At 35.3% G+C, this 23488-nt stretch overlaps 1 protein-coding gene across 3 annotated transcripts in view; it reads right to left on the reverse strand.

Moving 5' to 3' along the window:
• The window catches only part of LOC150110720 (uncharacterized), a 302788-nt gene that overhangs the window by 139634 nt on the left and 139666 nt on the right, over window positions 1–23488 (reverse strand). Inside the window, exon 1 of one of the 3 annotated variants that reach the window (XM_090395959.1) lies at window positions 20997–21268. The exons of the other annotated variants lie outside the window; for them this stretch is intronic. The gene's annotated coding sequence lies outside the window, so the exon portion shown is untranslated. Of the gene's footprint in view, window positions 1–20996; window positions 21269–23488 lie in introns of those variants that run through there. 3 annotated transcript variants of the gene reach the window in all.

A 23488-nucleotide genomic window follows, 5' to 3' on the forward strand; every position in this document is an offset into this window, starting at 1 on the left:
AGTAAGGTCACATTTTGACTACTGTGCGCAGATCTGGTCGCCTGGATTCCTTGCTGATGAAGAAGTGATGGAGAAGATTCATAGGAGTGACAAACATTGTCGCAGGTCTGTGGGCATCAAAAACTAGTGATAGGCGTAAGAGTGATAGAAGCATGGAAGTGATTAAAGGAATTTTGTAGGATTGACACTGATGACTTTTTCTCGGTATATTGGAGAGGGGAGAAAACGAGTGGTCACCCCTGGAAATTGTATATGAGTGTGGTTAACAAGGGTGTTCGAACTTCAGATTTTCTGCTTGGAGAGTGGTGAGTTGGTTTCCAGAGGTGGTTGCGAGCGCTTTGTCTGTGAATGAGTTTAATAAGAGGTATGATAAGTATTGTGTGAATAATGGCCTAATGTGTCAATAGACAGTATCCCGCAATGAGTCTTCTGACTCCATGGAGACACTTGTATATAATAATAATTTTTTTGCTCTTTACTGAGATTAACATCAGACCATGTTTATTTTATTTTATTTTCTTGCATAGCCAACGTTGCATTGATCCCAGACTGCAACGGTTATTAATCCCAAATTATTTTAGGAAAATTTATAACTTGTTGCAGCCTTTTAATATATTGCAGTGTTTATTTTCTCCTCTTCAGACTGATCAATGGATATATCCGTTAAATTTGCATATTACTAAGATAAAGCCATTATTTGTTTTTCAAAGATAATCGTATTCTTTCATTTACTGTCATTAGTTATGCGCTATATACTTTACAAATGTGATAACATTAATCCAATTAGAATATTAAATTATTATTCGAAATATTTTTATGTGTTTATATAATTAACACCACCTAACATAGTATTTGCCTTTATAGTCCACTTGAGAAAGTTTATCTTAAAAAAAATCTGATGTGATGCATGCTTAATAGCTTCAATGCAGAACGAGCACCGAACCGTTCCTGCTAGCTTGCCAACATAAACACAACACAAACAGTGAATGCCTCCAGATTAAGGAGGGCAATGTTATAGCTAGTATATACAGAAACCGGAAACTTTAGGTTGGTTAGTGTCGCTTCCTTTCTCGGTCGGGTTCACCTGGGCGAACTTGTCATGCCGTAGGCTATAGGCCAGTAGAAACGAGTGAGAGAGAGGGTTATTGACCGCCAGCCTGGGTCACCAGTGACGGGCGGTAACCTGTGGATATAGAAACCCACCAGCCCCGTTATTCAGGAACTAGTTATCTGTCGAGAGTGAGAGGATAGCGAAGCGCCACCTCCTGGTTATGGCTGCAACTTTTGGATATTAAATATATCAATTGCATTAAGTGAAAAGAGCATTACAAAGACTTAATAATTATTTTTGGAATATTACTTAGGAGCCAAATTAGGAGATATTTTAGTACCTTTCCAGTGTTTATTTTCTCCTCTTCAGACTGATCAATGGATATATCCGTTAAATTTGCATATTACTAAGATAAAGCCATTATTTGTTTTTCAAAGATAATCGTATTCTTTCATTTACTGTCCTTAGATATGATGTTTGAACATTAATACATCACTTTCTTTAGTAACCATTTCAGCTTTCTCTGCATTGAGTATCTCCATCACGTGCGAAAGCTAGTTTAAAGCAATCTGCATTTAAATGAAGAGCTGAAATACCACTTTAGTATATCCTTAACATATACGGCAACTGTTGTTCAAATTCAGAAGACTTCGATCACCCTTACTTAATTCAATTTTATTTTTAACTTTTATTTAGAAGCAATCTGTTTTGGAGTCACTTCTTTGGTAATTTATAAAATAATTGCGATATGTTGTATAACTAACAGTATGTTTGATTTTTGTTTTCAAATTAAGAAGAGAAATCCAGAAATTTAAAGATTAACGTAAGACACTGCACTAAACCAAACGATTTTATTTATTTATTTATTTATTTTGAGTATGCTGTACTCTTGATCTACTTGGCTACGGTCATCAATATTAAACACTAGAGATTTAACTCAATCACAGAAAGACTTCAACTTGGGGTGTCATATGCAGGAATCTGCCATGTGGACTCTGTATTTTATAAATTGTGTCTATCTGCATGATATATTATAAGGCTGTTCAAGAAGTCTAAGTAAAAAATCATAACGTAAGTTTCTATGTAATTTCAAACGTGTGAGCACATTTTGACATTAAATGCGTTTTCCTGTTCGTACACACGATATACTCGTGTTATCATTATTATTTGGATATATCCGTTAAGGCCTAGAAAGTGTCTCGGGAAGTGTATTCTATCTCAATCGACGCTTGTCTATTTCTTTTTAAAATCATTCGCCGTCATTGCACTCAACACAACTTCAGCAACATGCTTCACTTATTCACCACCCTTGATAAGAAAAACCTGCTCTTCATTCCCATTCCAATCGCATGCTCACTAAAATTCCAGGACAACCTATGGTCGTTTTCTTCTCCTTATATGCATTGAGAAATCTTCCCTGTATCTATCCTATGGAATCCTATTTATACGCTTCTGTCATATCCCCTATGTTTCGCTTAAATGAAAATTGTACAATCCACAGTTCCTTAATCTGATCCCATTGAATGTCCTGTTAAGTGTCCTCTCAATAAAATCTTGCATTGGCTAAATTTACCACCTTTGTAATATGCATCCCGAATTTCAATTCTCTTCCCACTCAGGAATCAAGATCTGTACCGTCCTCAATTCACAATACCAATACAGAATCTCCTCATTTTTACAGTTGGCAACAATAAAACTATCATTAATTATCCTCTGCCCATGCTACTCGTCTATTAAAGCCATCTTGCAGGACACTATGCCAGAGCCATTACTTCTCGCTCTCGCCAATTTGGCATCATCATCATCATCAATGCACACATTCATATATATCCGTTCAAACCGCCCGCAATATTAATCGCAAATTCAACAGCAGTAGCCAAGGACACGGAGCACCGCATCATCTCCCTCTTCACGTTTATTATTTTTAATTTTTTCTATACCTTTTTCTTTGACCTTTTTTATATCCTTTTTCAATGACCACTCTTATCCATGCATCTCTCATTATTCATTGCTTGCTCGCATACCTTTGCAGCGATTTTAATCCAGAAAATATTATGACAATTTTCAAATATTTGGAATGAAACATTAATTTTTAAACGAGACTGTTATGAACTTTTAGCAATTTTTAATCCTACATTGGAATTTTAATAAATGCAATAAATAATTTTGTAAAAAAAAATGTCGCTACTCTTTAAAAAAAAAAAAAAAAAAAAAAAAAAAAGAAGTATCTAGTGCTGTCATGCCATATAAGAACAGCATTGATAGTTTAGTAATAACATAGTAACATGTGTTTATCGAAGTTAAGCTAATTGTAGATTGCTTTTTTACCTTTTATACGATGATCTTATTGCTTGAAGGTTTTTTTTTATATGACGCTTTCGTTGCTTGAAAATTATTTCATTTGAGCGAATAAAGGACTCATTTTAAAATGTGGTGTTACTATCCAAATATTATTAAATACCAGTATCATTCCTTATTTTTGCATTTACTTTAAAAAAAAGCGACGAATTTCTGTTGTGAGCTTTAATCCACCACTTTTTAATTGTGCAGTTAAATCTGTCTAGCGCTGTATCTGTACTGTTGGAATATGATAGATCGGGTTTGATGACATTTTAGTTGCACTTTCTAAGTTCAAGGACTGCATGTTGAATTCGAATTTGCAATGTTCGTATGTATGTTCACAAATAAGAATCTGACATGCTTGCATATCAATTTTTCTCTCGTGTTTTCCTTGCAACGTTAGTATTTTGGTTCTGCCTCCAAAAACAGATATCTCCGATGTCTCTTAGCGGTTCCTCATCCAGATCTATAGCCGTAACAGTTCTTTTTTCGTTCGCGGCCCACATGTTAAGCGGGAGGCCCTCTCTCTCTCTCTCGTTCTTTGAGCTGGTTCTCTTTCTTGCTCAAGGCCAATGACCTGCTTCGGTGGTCTAGTTTCAAGTTCAATGACGGGGTGTATAACGGGAAAGAAAAGAAAGGGAGCTGACTAAAAACGGCCCCGAGGGCAGTGCACCTTGAAACGATCCCTTCACAACACGTGGGTAGTACAGAGGCCCCCATTCAGACAAGGTTATCTCGTTAAGGGAAATTTTGGGAAGTGCTAGTAGCCTGAATGGCTTAATTTAAATAAGCAGAATAAGTTATATATATATCAATCACAATATAAATATCTTCAGCTTCTTTATCACTTTACGCCTTATGATTTTCGTTAGTCTGTGGTTAAAGCATTAATTACAGGTGGAAAAATAGGCTTGGTAGTCTGAAAAAAGTATGCACTACATGCAACGGAAAGCAGTAAATGCGACACCTTAAGGAGTAACAACTGGCTATTATATCAATGCTTGCAACATCACTTTATATAACTGTGTACTACTACTGTCCATTGTCTATTTCAGTTCGCCACTCTACTCTTAATTACGTCATATGAATGTTATTATGTATTTAATATGGCAAGAATTTCTCTTATAATTTGGCATACATGAACGTTTATTAGATATTATCTTCTGATAATATCTAACAAACTCGTACAAGCAGTTTTGTTCCAGCTTTATTCCAAATTGACCGCTATACCGCTATACTCCTAACCCTGAAAGCTCTAAATACTCGTACTTGATCGAAGTTAATGCACACTTTTTTTTTTTTTTTCGTAGCTTCTCCTACGAGCATACTGAACAAATTTAATTTATTCTTTCCGTAGCAGTGATATAAACGCTATATTAATGAACAAAATGGGAATTTGCAAACTTCGTATGCGATTCACGATCTTATTATTCACAACAGCATTTTGAAGTAGTGACATATGACAGAGCCTATCACTTCCCCTCGTATTCTATATGGAATAGATGACGTATGGTTGCACCCTCAATCCATCATAGCGTCTCTTACAGCATAATGAGCTACACAGATAATTACAAAGTTACTGATCTACAAGCCAATTATAAAATGAAACCAATCTATAACTAGCGAATTAAAAAAAAAAAAAAATGACGCTCTGCGAAGTTCTACACTTTGCAGTTAGCCGCAACCTGGTGTAGATGATGTGAAGAGATATATTTTGCTATTATGAAAAACTTGTCATTACTGGCGTGAATAAATAATACATTTTTCTGTTGGAAAAGAAACGACTTACAGCACAGGTGTCCTATTAGAGCGACGGAGACAGATACATAGACATAGCTCATCACATTTGTAACAAACGAAAATACACGCATTGCTTTTGCAGCTAACAGTGACTGCTCAAAAATCCGAATTTACATTCCAGATTTTATTTTATTCAGTTTTTCTCATTCTCCGCTACTATGAAAGTAGGATTAATCAACAATTTGGCTACTAATTAATGATCTCCATCCAAATTGTTTTTTCATTCTTCCTCAGATCCTGAATATAGTGTACCTCTGTATTTTTTTTCTTCACTGATCTCGGGGGTCGTTTATTAAATTAAGTTAAGTTAAATTAAGTTAAAAAAAGAATTAAATTAAGAGCTGAGCATCTTTTCTCTATAAAAATTGAGTAAGGAACAGAATGAACCTGAACTTGCTTTTGAAAATGATGGATTATGTAAGATAATTACAGAAATGTTGGATGGGAGAAAGAATATAAAGCGTCGCAGATTTTGGAAATGGTCAAAAAGGCATAACGGGCATTAGACCTGTTCCAATAGAATTAACTATCTCATCCTTGTGGAAATTTTATTGATTTCTTATAGAAAATATATGATAATTCTCATTTCCTGACATCACTATTATTTTTTATAGATTCTTTCACTTCAAACAGTCACTATAAGGTAAAATTATGTTGGCTTTATTACAGCCGCAGTAATTTGCTGAAATTTAGAGGATTGCCAGAAAGTTCTCAGCTCAAAATTACAAAGAGAAAACAGATGCACTCATAAACGTGCTTTTCTACAATATCTAGGAATTCGAGCTCATGTATATATATGCATTGATATTTTTCACTCATAGGAATTGATGGAACTTGCCATAAACCCGCTATACGCCACAAATAGGCGATACATGTTTTAGCGAATAGATATCCTATAAGAATGACCATCCAACTACATTAATTTTACAGAGGGTATTCTCCTTAATGGATAACGCCAATGTAGGACAGTCGCGAAACATTTCCCTTCGGTTGGAATGACCTTAGTAGGATGCCAGGAACTTTCATTTATAAAAGATTTCCACCTGAAGGTCAGTTAGTCGGTCTCATACAAAGGTGGAAAGACTTTCCCTCCAGAAACTCAGATTTTTCACCCTACAAAAAAAAAAGAAAAGCAAACTGACTGGGAAATACATGAAGTTAGTGCAATTAATAAGATTGTCTCACAGATTCAGATTTATTTACTTTCTCTACAATGCCAACCAACACATCTAATCATTAACAGGTAGGTACCATCCTCCTCCTCCTTAATTTCTCAGTGATACAAATTAAGAGAAGTAGACCCAACTCTTCAGGGTTTTAATGGCTCGGCTGTTTATCTCTTTGGGACAGATAAAGTGCCGCTCAAGTTTAGACAGCCAGCTAGCTTATTTTTAAGGAATTAATATTTAAGATTTTTCAGTAGATATTGTTGGTATATTAAAAAGCAATATTTTTACGAAGTGGTGAGGAAAAGGGACAGGTGTGAGAAAATAATACTACCCTTTCTCCGGACGGTGCGAGGAAAACCACACACATAAAACGTAAAAAGAAAAATGGGAAAGGAATTAGTATAAAGTGGATAAATTTCAGTCTGTAAATATAGTGTTTTTTTTTTTTTTGTTAATGCATGCCTCACTTCATTAAAATAATACAAAACCTATTGAATTCTGAAACCTTTCTTGCTGATTCATAAAGATGGACAATTAGCTCTCTCTGTTGACGTGAAGATAGAATTAAGTAAGTAGCCCAAAATAAGTATCGAGTTTTCTCTCTTACTTAAGGTTAAGGATTCAAATGACTAATCGGTTTGTTAGTTACAACCTTGTCGGACGATGCCATACGAGTATCTCGTATCAGTTATTTCCCTGTACGATAGAGTATGTGTGCTCTAAATCCGTGCTTCCCAAACTTATGGGTGTAAAGGCCCCTTTGGAAATCTTAAAATATTTCACGGCCCCCATCGAAAACAAAATCGTAATACAGACATATATTATTATAATATTTATTGTTTTTATATTCAATACAAAACATACACAGCGAATATTGCAAAAATCAAATGCAAATATTACATTTTTAGCATCTTACATACACGTTTGGCATGGTCTTAAAACATTTTAAATTTGTTTTCATTATTTCAAGGTCCCTTCAATAAAACTAACGTCCCTAAGGGGGTCCGTGGCCCACAGTTTGGGAAGCGCTGCTCTAAATCATAGTACTATATTAGTAGTGGCCTTTATAATGTATAGAAAACTACACTGTATTTTTGTACTCTTTCTTAATTGACGTATGGACGTGCAATGTGGAAAGGTTTGAACTATAAAACAGTTACGTGCATTTTACTTCGCATTGTCCAACGTGAATTTCTTACCACGGACGCTGCTATTTCCGTTCACGTAGTTCCAACTGATATTTAGATTTTAACACATTTCATTTAATTTTCGAAAACTATTTCAGGAATATATACAATATATACATATATATATATATATATATATATATTATGTTTGTTTGTTTTTTTTTTTTTTCCAGATTGCTTTGCAAGAAATACACATTTTTTCGGTTCATAAGTGAATTTTGGATAAATTTCTGACAGGAAAAATATGCACTCTAACAAAATGGTTATCTAAAAAAAGTTCTTCGTGCATGGTGTTTCGTAATTATCTCTAACCCAGCAGAAGACATTTTGAAGCTATAACTAATGAATGAAATTAAGTCACAAATTTCAAAAGAGTGAGAATTTAAAAATCGTTCTTGTAAATTGTGGTCACAAAATTTTAAGAGTTCAATGCTATAAAACATAGCCTTCAATAACACGGTATCTTTGAAACAGTTCTGATCACTTGACGAACTGTACAAAAGTTACCCCAGATTTAAGGATTCAACCATTTTTCAATCAGAAATACGTTTAAAGTCGTAATTTGGTGAACTGAGCCTTGATTACTCATTCGTAACTAGTGACATTTTGCATCGTATACCTATTAACAGATTTGAAAACAGTACGTTTAATAATATTTAAACTCACTTCTTTCAAATCTGTTTATATGGATACAGCAATTAAAACGCACATGTGCATATATCCACATTTTTGCAAAGCCAAAGTCAACAGCTCCGTAGTAAGCTAAATTTATTTATCTTGAACACAAAGAATCTACAACAGATTTTTCAACTGAAGGTAGGTTATACTTCCTCATAATGAAGTGGAAGGATTTTTCGTCCTGCGAAATAGACAAAATTACATGTTAACTTGAATTTAACATGTAAAGTGAAGTTTAACAGAAGTTTGCTCTGGATTGAAATTAGTGTATATTTTAAGTGTGACTTCCTTTCGCTATCTAAGGAGGAGGAACCAACCAATGAGAATTTAAATGATTCTGTCTTCTGTCATTTGTTTAATGAAATGCTACCTTGAACGGTAATGCATTTCTCGATATCAGGAGTGTCTTGCAAGTATAGGTAACGTGGAATTATCGAGAATGATTCGTGAAGTTTTCACCATAAAAACTCGCCTACATGAAATGCAATTTTTCATTCAGTGTACACATCATTTTTGTCTTAACTTCATAAGCTTATGATATACGAGTACTTGTCTAATACTTTGCCTGCAGCCTCTCGTATTCTCTCTTATATCTAACTAAATAGATGTATGCATTTATATATAGAGAGATTCATACATTTACTTTAAGATATTTAATTCTTATAAGTGCCAAAAAGTAATATTATATTAATTATGTTTAAGCTGAAGCAGCAACATGAACCTAAGATTCAATAATGAACTCTGAGTAATTTTCGGTATTTTAACGCTTAAAATTATTGATTAGAAATGCCGTTTAAGATTTATGCAGCATGTGTATAACTTAATAATTATATTTTTTTCATAAAAAACAGCAGCAATAACTATATTTTCGACTTCTCACATCTGTTCGGGGTTCGTTGACACATACTGACAATAATTTAAAAATAACAGAACTGTTTGTTTGAACATAGTTTAGAAAGGGCTTTTCAAAACACTTTGTCTAATTATTAATAGAATTCTCATCTTTATTTATTTTCCACTTCTGACAGCATTTGGAGAGTCTTCCCTTTTTCATATTTGCTTTTTGCAAGAATGTGGAAAAGAATTGCTAGTATTGTGAATCTTGATCATCAGAAAGACATGAAAATTGCACTAAATGAGAATTCAATCTATTTTTAAAAGACGAATAAAGATTGGATGCCATACTGAAGGTATGTGTTCAGTGGATGAGACGCATTTGAAAAACAAAAGGTCATACTAAGGTTAAAACGAGAATTGTCAGACAGCAAATTTTAATTTCTTTACAAGAAATTACCGGGTTAATTTGAGAACAGCTAATTCACCTTTAGCTGATAAATTGCTTCACTTAAATGCATAGAAATTTAATTGCAGTTTCTTGCTAAGAATATCATGCTAACGATAGTTGCAAACATATTTCATAAATGGAATAAACTAAACTGTGCGGTCAGTTTTAGAGATATCCACTTAAAGTGTGTTCAGAGGAAAAGTGCTTTCCTCGCAAATCTTCAACGAGATTTTGAAAACACTACACAAGTGTCCCGTTTTAAGCGGTGATGAATTCCTGCAATTCCATTGAATTTGCTGGCGATGGGTCCCTGTCGTCATGAATATCCAGTGGTTGAAGGAAGGTTCAGTCCATTACTTCCGGCATACTTAGAGTAGTGGATAGTATACCCGCTCTCCAACTAACAGGTCGTAGGTTCGAGTCCCATCGTAGTCATGGGTGTTTGTAAACGCCTGCTCTAGACGAGCTTGTATAGATCCTTATAAGGCTTGTTTTTTAATAAAATAAAATAAACAAAAATGGGTCAAGTTACTCTCATGTTCCTGCATTCATTCTTGGACAACCTGTGATAAAACACGCTGTCCTTCCGAAGCTGTTTGAATTAGGTGAAGACTAAATTTCGAGATCAATGATTATATTTGGCTGTCATTAATGTCCACGTAGGTTCGCCAGTACGCTTTCCTTGTACTACTGTAAAGGGGTATAAAAAGTCCTTTCCCAAAATCTTTCCTCAGAGACCTTCACTCTATCGCAACTGTTTTGAATTGTTTGAGCCAGCGGGATGAGTCGAGTCGTGCATTCCTCGTGTTTTTTCGCTATCCTTGTCCTTTCTTTTAACAGACAGGACCCACTAAGCAAGTAACACAATGCCTAGGATTACTAAGTTTGGAGGGCAGCAAAACTATTTCACCCATAAAAGGTTTTTTTTTTTTTTTCAGTTGCATTTTTTCTTGAATTTAGGGGCGGCAATATGGAGAAGTTTATACCCTAACAACGGTCTCGCTCCATATGACCCTTTTTCGGCTACCTGGTGTCCGACGCGGATATTATTTGGCTATTATAGTAGTTGCTACTAGTTTTGTTTGACAACTGTGGTTTCCTCAGTGGTCCTCTGCTGTTACCTTCATTCGATCATATTCGATATATGAGGTTTAACCTTACGAAGCAGTCATTCTTTCATATATGTGTCACATCGATCAGCTGTTTTCAGTTATCTCACATGGTTGACAATGACTGGATATTTTCTGATTATCACGCTGTTTTCTTTATACCTATTGCAGTCACCTTAGAAAAGCAACGGTATCCGGAATAATCTTACCAGTCAATCTGTCTCTAATTAATTATCATCTCCCTTGGAAGTCAATTATGCCACAGCTTTGTCTATTATCTCGAGCACATCAACGCAATTTGTGCAGTTGTTGTGCGCAATAGATAGCGGGTGGTCAATAATAAAAGTAAAAACATTTCAATTCAAAACCGTACAGAGCAAAAGCACCATCTCCAATATGCGTGAACATGCGTTCCTCTAATTTGTGTAGCCTTTCCTTGCCTGGTTACCTGTCGTTCCTTTTCTTTACATCATTTATTTCCTAGAGGATGCTATTTCTCATAGCATCCTCTAGGAAATCATAATATATAAGGTAATCAATAAAACCTTTCGCCACACTTTGGCATGCCCCCTGCGAAGGAAAGCTTATCGTTACATACACGGCCAAGACTACGGCTGCGATCAATGATCGACTTATCACTTCGAAGACAAAGTGGCACAAGAAGTTGTCTTTTGCACAGGCCAAACAAGTGTCATAAGCAGTGCTAGAAAATAAGAACACTGTAACAATGAGCATGTCCAGAGGTTCTCTCCTTTCCCGCTAAACACGCATGAGATGAATTAACATAAAGTGTGAAATACGTAGAAATGTAACAGAAGACGACAGTAATTGAAATGATTGCAACGTTATGTGGATCGCCAAAATTTGTACAGCCACCACCATATGTATATCAAGTATCCGTCTCGTCGACTGAGATGGGAATCCATTGCATCCAACTAATGCGAGGAATTCTGTTTCTGAAAAGTTGAGACTTTAAATGCTCGTCTTGCGTTCCCTTCAACTTCTATAATTCTCACATCACTTCCGATGTTTTTTTAGCATCTTCAAAAATAATTGTGATAATTTATTTGTTTAAAGAGGCTCCAATGATGCATTTTGCAAACGCTGATTAATACAAGCATAGCATATAAAGAATAAATAAAATATATTGGGTTGGGTTTTAAATAAAGAAAATAAAAATACTGACAGAAAACACTGAGCTTGAATATCTAAAGTAATATAATATAATATTATAGGGCCAAAATTCAGGTTATAAATTCCAACCATGTCATGACAGTTTTGTGAATGTCTTTAGGTAATCCATCCAGTCGATGGATTTCAAACCCTTCCTGGTGTGAGCCAATCCCCCTCTCCCTGCTTATTTGAGGCCTTGAAGTCGCTTGAAAATTTACCTTGTTTTGTATATAAGAGCATAATTTCCGGATTACCTAATGCTTCACTCACCTCGGACTATTACCAATACACTACAGGCCAACTGCTTTTCGTAGGTGGGATTCGCATAAAAGTCATTCTAAGTTGAATATTATAAACTGGTGTCTTCTACTCGAAAAAAAAAAAAAAAGAAAAATTAGTGTACCTTGAAGATAGCGAAGCCCAAAATGCGTTTCTTTTCTTTTTCTTTTTCTGTCTTTCTTTTTTTTTTTTTTTAATTATCCTATGCCGCAGACATTTCTACCGGTTGCATGTTTCAATGGATTTCGACAAAATTTAGAATATACTGCTCAAGGACCTCTGATAAGGGAATCATATATAACTACCGCATGACTAATAAATACTAATAATTTCTGAAATTATAATTCGTCTCTCAAACAAAAAAATTCAGATTACGTGGTTCAATCTTTTTCGAGCAACTTTGGAATATTATTGTTTCTTATATTGTTAAGTTCATCTGACAATTTCTGCATAATTGAACCAAAATGGAAAACAGGATTGCTCTGGCCGTAATTCCAATAAAACCAAACCTGTATCGTGGATGAAAAATGGCAACATCTCATAGTGTAAAATAATCTGCATAGTTTTTGACGCTAACTGATTTTGGTCCAATATGCTTTACATCTCTTTCCCTACATCCTGGGCCCCCTCTCACCAATAGTATCGTAAATTCATTCTTCCATGCGGAACAAACTAAGATCGATATGAGTAAATTGCATTTTCAGAATGTTAGAGTTCAAAAAAAAAAAAAAAAAAAAACTTTAAATCGAATGGCTGTTTAAGCAAACACAAACTAAATGCATTGAATTTAATTTTTATCACTTAATGAGAATATGAATTTGTAAGGCGTTTTACAATTTGATCAACTTGCGTGAGGTACAGCAATAAAAGCCAATAATTTGCATATGATTATCCGTCATACGGCCATGGTGACTTACGAATATTTTTAACTCGGGACTTTCTTGATCAGTGGTCGAAATGATGATCAGAGAAATTCATTCGTTTGGTAGTGAGGAAACAGGTAGATTTATCTTTACCAGACTCGCAGCAATTCAGATAATTGTGATATGTACATGCTGTATCACAGAAGTGCACGTCTCTATAACACTCGGTTATAATATTGCAGATCACACCGCGCCCTGATGGGGATTTTTAACACTCGAATGTTGCGAAGTTCTAGGAACACCTTTATGTACTAAATAATGCGCAAGTGCCAAAAATATAACTATTAAATAATTGCTAATATAACTACCGCATAACTAACAAATACTAATAATTTCTAAAATTATAATTCGTAAATTAGAATCTCAAAAGTTAAATTTTATTGAAAACTAAAATTTTATATTTAACAGTGGACGACGTAACTTTACATTTGTATCGGCGTCATGTTCATTTTCTTCATGGTTTTCCTCCCCTCGGGATGAGTAATAAAATAATTTGTACTACAGAAAACGCTGAAGGTGATAAATGTGCATGTGAGAATGACAGCTAAGAGGAGGTCAAGGAATCTCGTGTAGCAACATTGAATGACTGTCACGGTGATTTCTCTCCACCTACTAGTAATGTATGAACAACACATAAGGTTGGGTTATCCTGTTTCCTGTTTGCGAGCAATCTACATGTCTTGCTGACTATCCCTATTCCCCCCCCCTCCCTCCTTTCCTATGAGTTTACTAGATTTTCCATTCTGATATCGAATATACAGTGTATCCGGTCTCTCTGCAACCCAAGGTCACCCGTTACACCAGGAAGTCCAAAGATCATCCATGCTGTATACTTACGGACAGAGACACCACTGCTCTCGTGGAAGGTTATTGGCTCATTACAGAGTACTTTGGTAACTAAACCTTGAGCGTAAAAAATAAAATAAAAAATCCACGACCAAAACATCCAACGGTGTGATGACGTATTTGCTTTTGAGAACTAACGTTCAGTTTCATCCGATTGTACTACAAACGTCAGTTGAATGATGATTTTTACGCGTTTCCAGTATATCGTGGCAATCAATAACAGGAAAGATAAATGCGCATATAATTAAAGTAAGCGCAGATAATTTGCTTTAAGCGTTAATGTTACTTCTTTAAAAACTTCTCTATTCATAATAAATTAACAAAAACCAAGTCGAATTGAATTTTGGTTACAAGAAACTAAATAATTCAAATATGAATAATTCAAAATATGAGCGATTTCCACTGCTTCAAATGAAATGAACTGAAATCGATATCGTCATGTTGCTGTCTGATAAAATAAAATAAAATAAAAATCTAGGATGGTAGTAAATCGACACTACACAATTATATTCAGAAAACAGTATAGAGGAGAACCAGCAGAGCTCTTATGAACAGGATTTTCCTTTCCTTTCTCTTCACACACACACACACCGAAGTCGTCTATCAGGAATCGTCAGCAAGTTGGAAAACTTTTTTTTTAATGGAATACTAAAAAAAAAGACAATTATTGGTCTTTGGCTCACTCACAAAAGCGAGAAAAATAACTGCATTTTCAAATCTCTAACTTGAAATCGCCACAGTATAAATAAGTTGGAAAAATAAATCTGTAATCCTCAATTTTTTTATGAACAAAAGAGGGATGATTGGGTCACTTTTGTTTTATGGGGTTATTTGATTTATGTAAAAAATAAACGAGGAGCACTTTCCCTTACTCACTAGCGCTTCTGACTTCTAGTGAATGATGTTCGTTCACTATTATCCTAGCTATTATTCTAATTCGTTTTCTGCGCTATGACTGCGAAGCTCTCCTCAAGATATTTTGAAATAATTCTAATCCAGAATGCACCTATAATCTGATTATAAAAAATAACATGAAAATTTAGTTGTTACTTCCTTCTACATCCATTCGCGGCTACTTCATGAAAGTATGGTCATCCGCGGACAAATCGTGCAGCAGTCATTTTGCTTCTCTCCAGTCGACTTCCTAAACTATGGTTACCTACAGTGAGGAAGAGTATTATGAATTACGCTGTATGTCCATTCCATCCATTCAATTCTCGTCCGTCCGAGACAAGTTGAGTCCTCTGATTAGGGGTGTAGGCAAGGTAATGCCGCTGGCTTTCTGAGGAAAACCCTAGAACCTCCATATGAGACGGGTTAACTTCAGCTGAAAGCCCTGATAAAGTCTCTCCGCGTCCTAAATGGGAATCGAATTCAGGTTCTTTCCAACCAAAGCACTTCGTCTATACCGACTGAACTACGGAAGGTCTTAGTATAATATGTACCTAATATAATAGGCAGGACCGTACTTATGCATAGGCACACGAAGCTGTAGCTGGAGGGGCCCAAAAAATGAGAATCAGTTTAAGGGCCCCGAACAAGAGGGAGGGATCCCGGAGCACTCTAGCACCTCGGGGAAAGTGTAAGTACGGCCCTGTTTTTTTTATTGCCTATTATTAATAGGTAATATTGTAAATACGAATAAATTCGCCAATGTTCTGATTTCCCAATGTAAATACTTCCACATTATACAAATATTGTACAGAAATTGCTCCTTGTTATACATTGCACAACGAGTGAATATTAAGACTCAATGAAGGCATCATAACCTGAAGTTGAATTGCACATCATAATCACCCATTGGGATTATGGAATCATGTGTGAACATATACATAAAGTGCATGTATACGGTAAGCAGCAGATACCATTTGGAGAACCACGTGATATTTTATAATTCAGGTATCCATGAAAATTCCATTTTAACTGTAGAATTTGTACCTCCACTTTTTTAAGGGAAGCATATAAACTTGAAATACAGATAAAACTTAAAAAAAAAAACACTAAAACATAATAATTATGACACAATTGGATAATTTGTTTGTATTTTTTGCTGAAGTACTTACCAAAATATTGGTAAGTACCTTGTGGAGTTTCTCTGAAAAACATACTTAGTTTAGCTAGCACATTAGAATTACATTTTCCTTAGAATCCTTTACCATATCCTGAAGGATCCTTTCACCATACCCATCGCTTGCTGTGTCCCATCTGATCCAGAAGAATTCCAGATCAGAGAAATTCATCTTTGATGAAATTTTATAATCCATTGATTTTTAGCATTCACATTATTAATGAATTGCAGACTTAATGGTTTGCCAAGAAAATTCGGACAAAACGATTTAAAGGGCAACCAATGTTGATTTTTCTTTCTTATCATTTAATGTGTTGGCAAAGGCACATTTTAAGGTCCTAATTATTGCTTGCATTTATTTGTAGTCTTAATCAATAATTTCATATATAAAGAAATTTAGACTCTCCTTATTTGAAATAACTCTCCTTCCCGTAACAAAATTCAGGCTAATATTTAAGAAAATAATATCCTTCACTAAATGCTCATATAATATGAACAATTTTTAGCACTTATTTGTACTTTTTTGGGAATAAGCAGCATATGTGAATCCAGAAGAAATCCACGTAATAATGAACAGAATTTACAAAGGATAAAACGCATCTTGTAATGAACAAAGGTCGTGCTTTGATCGATTTCGAATTGGAAATGACATTTGGTGTGATATCAGGCCGAAACAGGGTTTCAAAAACAGCCCCCCCCCCTCCCCCTCAATGCCATATATAGCAGCATATCGATATCTAGAACAATGTGATGAATAGAAAATGTCATCAGTCGAAGATGTTACCGAAAAGAAGACAGAAGACGATATAACACCTATCCTGCACAAATAGTTACGGTGGGGGCGAAGGAATATCAGCATTGGACACCAAACAAAGGTCGCATGGAGTGATACTTCCCAGTTCCTGTATTTCAAGTAATAGAAAAACAAAAGGTACCGTGAAGACAACACGAAATCAGTCCATCATGCTTGTTAAGAACAATGCAAGGAAGGCGGAATGATGGTCTGGAGGTGCGTTTTCGTAGAAACGGACTAGGACTGAATGGTGCAACCTGCTTGAACATAGATGCTAAACAGGTGCACCCATTCATGTAAACCATTTCCCTCACATGTGATGAACACTCAACAGGATAACGTTCTATGTCATACTGACACATCGTATTCAAGAAAGGAACCCAGTGGCAACTTTACCTTAATGAATTGCCTTTTCCTGTTAGTAGTTTAATCTCAATTCCATTGAACATCTTTCAGATATATTGGAGGGAGATGTTCATGACAGGCATCACCGTCAGAAATCTGGCAGAACTGCTGGAATCAAATCGTGTCCGCCTGGAGTAGGATACATGTTTTGTTTCCGCAACCTCTTGGAGTCGATGCCCCAGCATGTGGAGACGGTGATGACAATTCAACATGCAGCTGCTCTCTTTAATAAACAGTGGATATCAAGTGAAATAGAATTCATTATTTGTAATGTATTCATCAGAAATAATGAATACAGTGGTGTTAATGCAAATTAACCGATACTACAGCCAAGCGCATTCTTGATATTATCAGTCATTGAAAAATGTGAAGTACATTGACAATTTGCAAAACGAACTCATCGTAATTAATGCAAATATGCGCTTCTCCCCAACTCTGTTTTAAAGCAGTCTCACCTCGAGCAAAATTTAGTAGCGACTTGAAATAATGAATTTAATCAAAATTCAAATGTCAGAGTGATTCTATTATATGGTTACGAACAAACAGCAACTATTGATCGGTGGCGTTTCAGTTGTCTAATTCAAATCGAAACAGAAGTATGTTGTCAAATATAACAACTTAAGAATCCTAAATAATCAAATTACAATACGCAAAGAGATAGAGCGACTTTAAATTGACCGGAAATAGCATCGAGCCACCACCCTTGAGCTATAGTAACAGAGAATGCTACTAACTACCTAGATTCCACTGAATTCATATTACCTGCTATGAGTATTTACTAATTATAATACAAGGGTTAAGCACTACAATGCATAGTCTAATACTACGCTATAATTGCGAATTCGCGTGTTACAGTATTTAGTAAATAATATAATATGTGAACGAGACGTCTCCAGAATCTAGGAAGTCAGTAGCCTACGCTGTTACCATGGCAACGAGCCGCAACTGCGGTTCGACAACTTTTAGCAAAGATGAAAAGCACCAGTTTTCATCAAACTTCGTCCGGTTCGAGCATCTGTAATGCGCGTAAAAGACGGGAAGAGGAACCAATGCTAATAGATTTTGACTCACTCTGCGAAATGTCCTTACAGCGCATTGAACTCACTCGCCTATTTCTGAGCATATCTCAGCAATCCTTTAAATTACTACACGAGATTTTGAACCCGTAAACTAAATATTAAGAACCATATATGGCAATATTCCATCAAGCTTTTTCAAGTGTTTATTTTGCCTATTTTGAGACTTGAATACACTTCAGAGGGTGAATAACTAATAGAATTACCGGAAACTTTATGTCGTGTGTGTTATTAATCTGTGGGAAAATATTTAATTTCATAAAAACAGTCGCGGACCACAGGTTAAGAGACGCTGATTTAGACCAAGGTTGCATAATCTTAGTACTCCCCCACCCCAGCCATGCAGTGACCCTCCAGTACATTCAATGTAAGTCTAGCAAACAGAGTAAACAGAAAATTTAGTGAAAACAGAGTAAGAAATCAGTGAAACAAAATAACATATTGAGAGAAACAACTAAACGATATTGGAATAAATTTTTAAAGAAATGAACGCTACATTCTTTTTTAATAATAAAAAAAAGTCAAATCATTGTAAATTATATTTAAATGTTCTCATAATTATTTGTCATCTTTAGGAAGTTTATATTACAGTAAGGAATTGGCCGCCAAACTGTTCTAGTAATTAATTTAATGCATATATATATATATATATATATATATATATATATATATATATATATATGTAGAAAGTTTTTTACCTTGGGTATAATATACGTTAAAGATACCAAGCAATTTTATGTAAGCTAGGTTTTAATCCTTTTTCCCAAGTAAGTAAACAGACAAGTAAGTCTGTTTGCTGTAATCTCTCTCTCTCTCTCTCTCTCTCTATATATATATATATATATAATGTAACCGATCGAGACGAAAGTCAGATTTTAATATTTGAGTAGTGTTAGTTTCTACAACGCATAACTTCGCTGTTTCAAATGTTCAAATTACGTTCTTTGGTGCTTTATTAATTCCATTTTGTTCCTCAGGTTAAAATCTGTTATCCTGATTTTAATGTTAACGGATTATTATGCATATTCCAAAATGTAAATCATCGAACAGCTGTATTGTAGTATGCCTTCTTTTCCTTATTCAAAATATCTGTACTTAGTTTCCTAATAATACATACAACAGTTGCACTCCTATATATCAAAAAATAAATTATGTAAATATGTAGTTTGTTATAATTTCGATAGTAGCTTCTAAACGGATTATAATGGCACTCCTGGAGCGATTAATTTCATTTAGATAAAAATTACATCCCTTCCTCCCTTAGAGACAGATCAGTGTTCAGCTTACCTGGCTAAATTTACGATTTTTTGAGAATTATATTTTGAGAATTACAGAAAATTCTTCATTTGAATTTTCTGTAATTCAAATGAAATATTGTAAAACTATTAAACAGTCCTAAAATACGTGCTAATTGCACGTCATCACCTTTTTGAGTTAAGATTGCAAACGCTTTATACATCGAAACAGTAATGTTATAATTTACTACTCCTTAGATCACAAAAAGCAATTTAAACTATAAAAGTAACTCGAGTACTGACCGATCATCGTAACAGGGAGAATTCACTGTAAAACCTGATTATCAACCCATCAATATTTCTCCATTGTATTTTTCTATATAAAAGTGTCGCACGCAGGATATTCCTAAGGGGAAAGTAGGAAAATCAGTGCGTGGAATGGGCGATTATAAGTTTTATTGGGGAAAAAAATTACTTATCGTGTTATTTACCGAAATGATGATAATAAATCAGAACACTTGGCAGTGATTTTTAACACACGAGTGAATGCAAAATCGTGGGTAAGTTAGTATTTGATTATTTTGATTTACTGAACTTTTTAATCTAGAGGAATATTGGAAGGGGACAGTCCAAACCACCATGACCCTCCTGTACGCCAATAATACACGAACAGACCTTTGACTTTCACTTTATTACTAAACTAGACGCCACGTAATATTTTCCACTGTACGTGGGTTAGGAGTTTTGCTACAATGAAAATTATTTCTTCGAATTGCTGCACTTTCACAAGTTTAGTAACCAATAGTGAACAGTAAATACTAATATCTACAGTAATTTCGTAAACTCCACAAAAACTGAGCTCGTAAACGGCTGATGATGGACTTCCTTCTGAAGATTCACTCATTCCGGAAGTACAACGATTAAATATCTGACTTTCATTTCAGAGATTATAAACTTACTTCTCTTTTCCAATTAGGCTAAAATGGTTGAAATACAGTTAATCGTGTGTAGTATAAGATAATAAAAGAATATTTTGCGTGTGTGCATAAAGAAATAGGGATTCCAATATCGTACGTGAAAGTAAATATGGACATACAAACAGCGTTACTACGCATGCGCAAAGTTGTTCCTCACAAAAATTCTCTGCTTAAGTATTTCGTTCGGTGTACATTTTTGTGCTAAAATGCTTTAGTATGTAGGAAACGTACCTTACTGAAACCGGATGTTTCCTTCCAGATAAATAAAACGCCACAAAACATGAAAGAGCACGTACTAACCAGCGTACACAACAACATATCGCTAACTATTGCAGTAATTCGGACGAAACAGCACACGTTACCATATTTACAGAGTGGTCGCTATTTTTAACCATCTGATGAAGCTGACCGGTCATAAGAAGAAGTCAGCAACCTATGGGAGAAGGTCAGACACCTCAGAACTAACCTAGTTTCTCCAACAGGCAAGTCTCTATCGTTCTTTCTCTACCTCCCTCCCTCCCTCTATCACCGTTTTATATTCACAAAATATACACTTTCTAGGTTTTCTCTACTTGCTAAACTTAACTCTAAGGATAACGTACATTGATATTAACGAGTCCCGAGGAGGCCAGGCTCTCTCCATCACCGACAGGAGGTCGGAAGGTCCGCTGGTGGGCTGCCATACTTGACTTGACTGTGCTCTCTTCGAGCAGTTAGCGACGGCCGTAGAGACACTGCCCTCCACATATCGCTTTATACAACGATCCGAGTCACCAGTCCCTTGCATCGGCTCCTACTGACACACTAGACATCCACCAAGGAAAACGAAAGCTCCGAGTACAGATTTAGAAAAGAAGCGCCATATTTCCAAGCCTTGCTCTGTGACGGCACCCTGCAGATGTCACCAGCGCCGCACCTCCACTACAGCTGTACCCGTTACACGCCGTAATCAGCAGCACGCGGTCATTGACCTCGCCGTAGCGGACTGGAGCAGTATCGCTGCTTGCGCCTTTGTTTCTCTCTCTCTCTCTAGCCTTTCTTTCCTGGCGTTCTCTTCGTATGGCAACTACAAGTAAAATGAATTATAATACAGGGAAATCGGTCTTCGCTTGTTTATTAGTAGTGACACCTCCCGCACGAACGTGGATGCGATTTGTTTATGGGATAATTATGCAAACTGCCTAAATAAGTTTTCTGTTTACGTATGAACGACTTCCTTAAAGATTCCGCTGAGTTACAGAAATCCTTTTCTCACTTATTACAAACGTCGAAAGTTTAATTTACCCACTCGTGCAGTTTTTGGATGGATAGCAAGTGCTTCTTATCTGTACCCGAAGGAGTTATGAATTTTCTTTACATGTTTTTCTCTTCCTTTTTTAGTAAAAAGATATTCATATAATTTCGTGGAAAACGAAAGCATTATATAATAAGGCATTTTACATCCTGTACTTACAGTTCTTTATGATAAATGGTGAACTCCAAATGGAAGTAGCCTAGGCGAAAAGAAAACCCGAAAACCTGACGTTGCACCACAGACTCCAACTTCCTGCTTGCACTTGCAACATAATGGAGGAATGGAAGAGAAGTAAATCGGAAGTGCAGATCTCAGGGATAATGACTGGTTTCATTAAATTTGACAATATCTCGTGCAACCATTCGTGTGAGCCCCAGCTTCTAAAAATACTCCGACCTTACAAGACTGCCATCTATCGGCAATATTGGATGCTATTTGCGAGCGTTATTCATTTTTATGAGAATGCTCGGCTGCTAAAAGAGGAAAACCGTTAATAATAAAATTGGTATTCGTAATTTAGTAACGTTAATTAAGTACAATCGAGTACTAGTTGTTAGTGAAATTTGAGTGGTTAATAGTTATTTATTAATGGATAACGAAAATTAGTTAAAGCACTAGAAAACATTGCTAGCTACGGATAGAGACAGACATGCAGGTATACTGGAAATTTTCATCATATTTCTGAAAACAGTTCAAGAACGATTTTTTTTTCTGAAATGAAAATTATTTTTAGAAAAACATAAACAAATTAAACATCCAAAGATGTGAATTTTGGGGGAGAATTTTAGAACTGGACTTCTGCAGGAGCTAACATACTAACATTTTATAATTAGGTTTACAAATATACAAAAAAAGACCAACGTTGTAATATTTTAGAAGACTTCGCAAAGCGTTTATTTTCATTTTTCATAATTTTCCCAACATGAAAGTTACCATTTTCATTATAATTTCGATGATGGAGCTCTTGAAATGAAACTTATATAGCAGAGAAGTTTAAATAGCCGCGTTACTGTTTACATAGGATTACTTGAAAGAAAGATAGCGGGCAGATTTGTCATTAATCCTCTAGACTTCGAGTTTTCCTAGTTGTAATGAAACTGGACTCATCGTTGCTAAATCTACGAGCTCTGGGAGACTGTCAATGGCTCAAATTTTTGAAGTGAGATAATCCCCACATTAATTTCTTTCGATAAGTTCTCTGAAACAACTGAAGTTACAAAATTTAATCAACCAGGACTACAAATCACGGTGACAGTAAATTAGTTTAGAAATAAGCTAATTTCTAAGTACATACGCCTGTTGATACTGAGATGAATAAGCATATACTTTTGTGTTTGTTTGTTTTCAATGGTCATTTCACGTATAGCACATAGAATAGTAACTTTACAGTTAACTTTTATATCTTGGAAAATCTAGAGTACTATAGTTTTTATTTATTTTTTAATTTGTTATTTATTTTTATTTTTACATAATCTGGAAACCCTGATCTACAGACCAAACATGCAACTTTTTCAAGCCCCTTCAAGGGTGCAGTAGCTAGGGAGAATGGTCTCACACCTGGCCATGAAAATTTATCTTCCATTTAAATACTTTTACCTTCTAAAATAACTTCAATGGGTTCATCGGAAACTTTTTAGGGAAGGTGAGTTTAGAATAAGTGGCCATAACGAAACCTAAGAGCAAATTACAAAAGGATGACCAGGAGATAGGTTCTTGCATAGAAGACCCCTATCTGATCGAAAGCCCCAAATATGCCAAGAGCAGTAACTAACTCCAACCATGGAGGATATTCCTTAAAGG

This window comes from Typopeltis vanoorti, chromosome 1 (genome assembly GCF_054136105.1).
Source record: "Typopeltis vanoorti isolate ZY-2024b chromosome 1, IOZ_Tvanoo_1.0, whole genome shotgun sequence".
Lineage (NCBI taxonomy): Eukaryota > Metazoa > Arthropoda > Arachnida > Uropygi > Thelyphonidae > Typopeltis > Typopeltis vanoorti.